Source organism: Musca autumnalis, unplaced genomic scaffold (genome assembly GCF_047663935.1).
Source record: "Musca autumnalis isolate F117 unplaced genomic scaffold, ASM4766393v1 scaffold_1, whole genome shotgun sequence".
Lineage (NCBI taxonomy): Eukaryota > Metazoa > Arthropoda > Insecta > Diptera > Muscidae > Musca > Musca autumnalis.
Window position 1 is genome coordinate 3,547,984 of NW_027411644.1, and position 6,000 is coordinate 3,553,983.

A 6,000-nucleotide genomic window follows, 5' to 3' on the forward strand; every position below is an offset into this window, starting at 1 on the left:
GCATCTTTCTCTCTGGGACCCCCATAAGCAACCAAAATTTCGTGACCATCCGATCAAAATTACGACCTGTAGCTTGATTGCAAAAAATGGAAGAATTGGATGCATTACCGACTATTGTGGTATCTCCCTTGTTTGACCACCTTCACCAACCTGCTTTACACCAGGTAAAGGTAATATTTTCTTCTTCCATTGACAGTCTTTGTCGTTGGAATACACCTACTAGAAGCCGATATATTCACAAAGAATAAAACTTTGAATTTGTCTCCAAATGAGTTTTTCCCCATTCCTACCCCTAAATATTATCCGACTATAACCAAAATCAATAGGCTTCTTCCTCTGTGGGGCTCCCATCTACACCCAAAATTTCGTCACTATCCGGTCAAAATTCCAATCTGTAGCGTGATTACAAAAAATGGAAAAATTGGGTATATGTATTACTGAATTTTGCAAATATCTCGGTTTGCTCATTTACGCCAACATACTTTGCATCAATATAAACGAGATCTTTTCTTCTTCCATTGACGGGTATTCCTTTTGGAATACTCCAACCAGAAGCGGAGATATTAGAAAAAAACGTTGACTTTTCTCCAAATAAGCTTTTCGCTTATTCCGACTCCTGAATATTATCCGACCATCACCAAACTAAATAGGCTTCTTCCTCTGTGGGATGCGTGACGATCCGATCAAAATTGCGACCTGTAGCGTGATTACAAACAAATCGGAAAATGGGATGCATTACCGACTATTGCGATATCTCTGTCGTTTGAACAGCTACGACAACCTACTTTACACCGTTGTAAAGGTGATATTTTCTACTTTCCTTACCAGGTTTTGCTTTTGATATACCTCTTAAATAAACAGATATATTGGCTTTGAAATAAAACGTTCACCTTTTTCCAAATAAGTGTTTGCCCAATCCGACCCCTGAATATTATTCGACCATCATCAAAATCAATAGGCTTCTTTCTCTTTGGGACCCCCATTAACCACCAAAATTTCGTGACGATCCGATCAAAATTGCGACCTGTAGCGTGATTACAAAAAAATCGGAAAATGGGATGCATTACCCACTTTTGCCATATCTCTGCTATTTGACCACCTACGACAACCTACTTTACATCATTGTAAAGGCGATATTTTCTTCTTTCCCTGCCATGTTTTGCTTTTGATATACCTCTTAAAGAAACAGAGATATTGGCTTTGAAATAAAATGTTGACTTTTCTCCAAATAAGTGTTTGCCCTTTCCGACCCCTAAATATTATCCGACCATCACCAAAATCAATAGGCATCTGCATCTGTGAGACCCCCATTAACCCTCAAATTTTCGTGACGATCCGATCAAAATTGCGACCTGTAGAGTGATTTCGAAAAAAATAGAAAAATGGGATGTATTACCGACTATTGCGATATCTCCGTTATTTGGTTACCTACGCCGACCTAGTTTGCATCGTTGTAAAGACGGGACGGGACTACTTTCATAGTCAGGCCTTGCTTTTGGAAATTTTTCAACCAAAGCTGTGATATTTGTCAATATAATTAAAATCGCAAAAATGAAAATTGGGGTTTTATTTGCAACTATTGTGATATCTTCGTTGTTTGATCACCTACGAGCACCTATTTTACATCATTAGAAAGGTGATATTTTCTGCTTTCATTGTTAGGTTTTGCTTTTGGTATACCCCATATAGAAGCTGAGATATTCGCTTTGGAAAAAAACGTTGTCATTTTATCCACCTAAGTTTTTGGCCCTTTCCGACCCTAAATATTATCCGACCATCACCAAAATCAATAGGCTTCTTCCCCTCCGGGACCCCCACCAACATCCAAAATTTCGTGACGATCCGATCAAAATTGCGACCTGTAGCGTGATTACAAGGTTTAGATGGACAGACGGACAGACGGACGGACGGACGGACGGACGGACACACATAGCCAGATCGACTCAGCTCGTCGAGACATTCATTTTGGTATATATAAGTATGGGTCTACGACCATTATTTCGATGCGTTACAAACTTTTTGGCCAAAACCAACTTATAATACCCTCCCCACATAGTGGTGTAGGGTATAATTACGCAGAGTGCACTTTTCCTAAATGCACTGAACCGCTTCATTCAATAAGGTACCCAGCAAAATAAATTGGAAGTAGTCTAATGTAGACTACTTCTTTCACGGTATGTTTTTATGCAGTTCAAACGGAGTCGTGAAATAGGCACTCTATTCCTCACATTTTAACCGCATTTGGATGCAATCCAAAGAATCACATCCATTTGTCACATTTTCCGGATGCAATTCAACGGAGTCGTGAAAAAGGAACTCCAATTCCAATTTAACAGCATCCGGATGCAGTGCAAACGGAGTCGTGCACTCCATTCACTACATTTTATTATCAGTTTGTACATCTCTATAGGCTGCGGAATACATTTCCAAAAAGAGATAATCGTGTTAACATTTCCAAACATTTGTTAATACAAACTAAATAATATTTAATTTGTGAATATTTTTCCGGTAACTCACGAGAAGAAAATTTCCCAATGGAGTGCTGTTGGAGTACATGTCGAAATCTTAACTAGTGATGGGAAGACAATTTTGATAAGCAAAAGCACTTAAGCTTGGATTAAATGAAGAGCGGAGGAAACACACATGTTTGCGATTGAATTCAATAGAGAATTTTCATAATTTGTGTTAATTTACGCAATAAAGTTATTAATATGTTTGTTTTACAAAAATAATAAATGCGTTTGATTTTGTTATTCAAAACACGTGCTCTGGACTGCCTCCTATTCTACCCCAAAGGGTCAGTTAAAATGCAATGCCAAAGGGTCAGTTAAAATGCAGTGCCAAAGGTTCAGTTAAAATGCGGTGCAATGGAGTGCCTCTTTCCGGGGTCACTCCCTTGTAAAAATCATGAGTGAAAATGCATAATTTGATGCACTTCCAAATCACATGTACATATCATTTAACTGCCTCTTTGGAGGCAAACTTTTCGCTGGATAATAGTAGAGAAAATAGACTAGAAATACGAATATAGGCCACGGTGCTATTATTTTTCCCGCAGCTGTATATATGAGAGCTATATCCAAATCTGAACCTATTTTCACCAAAAGCAATAGCGTTCTTCCTATGACCAAAAAAATTGTATTTCCCAATTTTCAGCTGAATCGGACAAAAAATGTGACCTGTACGTTGCGAACAAAAATACATGGACAGACGGACGGACATGCATAAATCGACTCAGAAAGTGATTATATGTATATACCCAAAAGGAACTATGGGTCTATTTCGTTTCCTTTTGTATGTTACATACAAATGCACAAAGACATAATACCCCTTAAGGGTTGTTTACACCATCTATCAATGTCGTATGAGATGTCAAATTTTCTACCTGCGAATGTTGTACACATAGTGTGACCACTATGAAAATTTTCATCTATCAAAATGATTTGGCAACTCATATGTAAATTTTTCATTTAGGGAGCGCTCTATTTGATACGGCATTCTCGTATGTAAACATAAATTTATCAGCAGTTTTCTGGCATTCTCAAAAAAAAAATTGAAAAACAATATCTTTTAAAAAAGAAAATGGAAAGTTATGTATAATTAAGTATTTAGAAAAGTAAATAAAGGGTGTTTATAATGTTATCTTTAGATCGATTGGTCGTAAGGAGCAGTGTTGGAAATTATTGCTTTGTGGCAAAACATGAATGCCTCTATAACCCCAAAAACCTATTCTACCACAAAAAACATGCTAGATATTCATTTTCCAACCAAAATTAAAAATTTTGGCAAATTTGTAACTCAACAATAAATGTAAACAATGACAAAAACAGCTGTTTTTATATTTATAGGTTATGTCATACGAAAATAACACTTGTAGGTATGAACGCACAAATTGAAAGTTGTATGGATGACGTCAATTTTGACAAACATGGAGAATGTCGAATGGGTGAAAGAAATGACAGCTCATATGACATTGATAGATGGTGTAAACAGCCCTTTACCACAGTGTGGTGTAGGGTATAAAGAGTATAGTGTGCAGCGAGTGAATATTCATACATTTAGACTGTGGATCGTGTTCAATAATATAGAATTTTATTGAAGAAATTGATTAAAAAATGTATGTGCGATTTTTTAATTTTCTATCTTTCTGTGTAACAAAAATACTACAGTGGGAATTTCTGCTGGTTTTTAACACAACTTAGCCCTGTTCCTTTACGTTCAAGAATCTTCAAGTTTTACAACTTTTTACTCGAAAAGCGTTCCTTTACTTCAGACACAATACAATTCATATGGGAGCAGTTTTCAACTTTTACTACTTTTGCCGGTTTTACCATTACAGATCACTTGTCTGTAGCGATTTTTACCTCGGAACAGCTGGCATCCCTGGTGCAAAGTGCGTTGACTGTAACACAAGTTTTTACGTCCTTAAATCAAGAATACGCGCCAATACTAGGCTTTGTCCGGCTTCGTGTTGGTAGCGTAAAAAAATCTAATTAGATTTTTTGTATTTAATTTCCAAAGCAAATAATTCAAATATCAAAACTCACTATCAAAAAGGGTGCGATGACATCTTTAGAATTTGGCATACTCCTTTTATAATATCTACTATTTTAATAAAAAAAAATATATGTAAATATGTATGTAAGTTTTGTATTTTACCTCACACTATTGGACTATTTACTTTTTTTATATGCCCATTTATGAAACGCGCTCTTTGACAAAAGAGAGTAACTCTCTCTCTCTCTTCGGAAAAATCACAACACGCCAAACAAGTATCGAAATTTAACGGAAAAAAGCTATTATTGTTTGGTATTTATTATGGTCAAAGCTTATGACGAATGTTGACAAAGTCATCTTCCGCAAGCAAATGTCTTTTTTGTTGATACACGCATTACAAACATTAATTAAATATGGTATGTGAGCAATCGTTCGTCATCATACAACAAAACAACTTTATGTAGTGCAATTATTGGCAAATGAGCAAATGAAAAACAAAATGAAGTCGACTTACCGTTTTATGTTTCCACACACAACAAACTTCAACTGCTTAGTTTTCGGGTCTACAAAAAATATCCTCCAATACTATGCAATGCAATTTTGTTGTTCCGAGTCTGCTAAAGCAAATCGAGCTACACCCACCAGAGTTTTCCACTCGTATGTATCGTAGAATTTTTGATTATTTTAAAACAAATTAGATGCTCAGAAGTCTTTTTGTTTGAATCCAAGAATTTCTTTTGCAAAATTATGTATTTTCTAGGAAATTTAACAAATTTATTTGCCACTTTTTTCACAGACGCGTAACAAACGACATTCGAGACTTCGATTTTTCACATACACAGAAAATGAGGACGAGCCATAGGCAAAAGTAACAATAGAAAAAAACAACGATGAACCGAGGGTTTGTTGAAAATAATACAAACAAAACAATAATAGTTGACTCCTTAGTATATATCAAAAATCTTAATTCTTGACAATTTTTCTGCTAAAACTTTTCTTTAAACTGAAATAACTGGACTAAAACACAGCAGCTGAAAATGAATCAATAGAACTGCTTGGCAATTCGTCGAATTTGGTGGTTAGTACTATTATTAGGTCACACAGCAACACGTTGAAGTCTTAAGGTTTGCAGAGAAGCACTTCGCCGAGCGTTGCTTGTGAAAGACAATCACTTTAGAATGACAGCATTTGTAAAATGTCGATGCCATATTTGGTGATTGTTGGACAGCCATTTAACCGCTCGGTACGTTTTTATATAACCGGATTTAACAAACCCACTGGGCTTCAATTGTCAATTCCTTTGCGTATAAAAACGCCTAATTTCATGAAATTTGTTCAGTGAAATCGCTCTAGTGTGAACCGGGACATAGTAGAGTAATATCATGAAATTGTTGTATGTCTGTGTTTAGACACACAAATTTTTCGGGAAAGTAAATTGATTTTTTTGGGAAAGAGCTCCTCAATACTCTTTCCTATCCCCTATTGCCTAAAAACTGAATTTAC

General features: G+C 36.0%; 1 protein-coding gene across 4 annotated transcripts in view; it reads right to left on the bottom strand.

Annotated features, from left to right (window-relative positions):
* Positions 1-5,640, bottom strand: part of msps (msps cytoskeleton-associated protein 5) — a 34,247-nt gene extending 28,607 nt beyond the window's left edge. For all 4 annotated transcript variants that reach the window (XM_073959654.1, XM_073959643.1, XM_073959632.1 and 1 more), the window contains exon 1: positions 5,012-5,640. The gene's annotated coding sequence lies outside the window, so the exon portion shown is untranslated. The remainder of the gene's footprint in view (positions 1-5,011) is intronic.
* Positions 5,641-6,000: the final 360 nt, after the last annotated feature.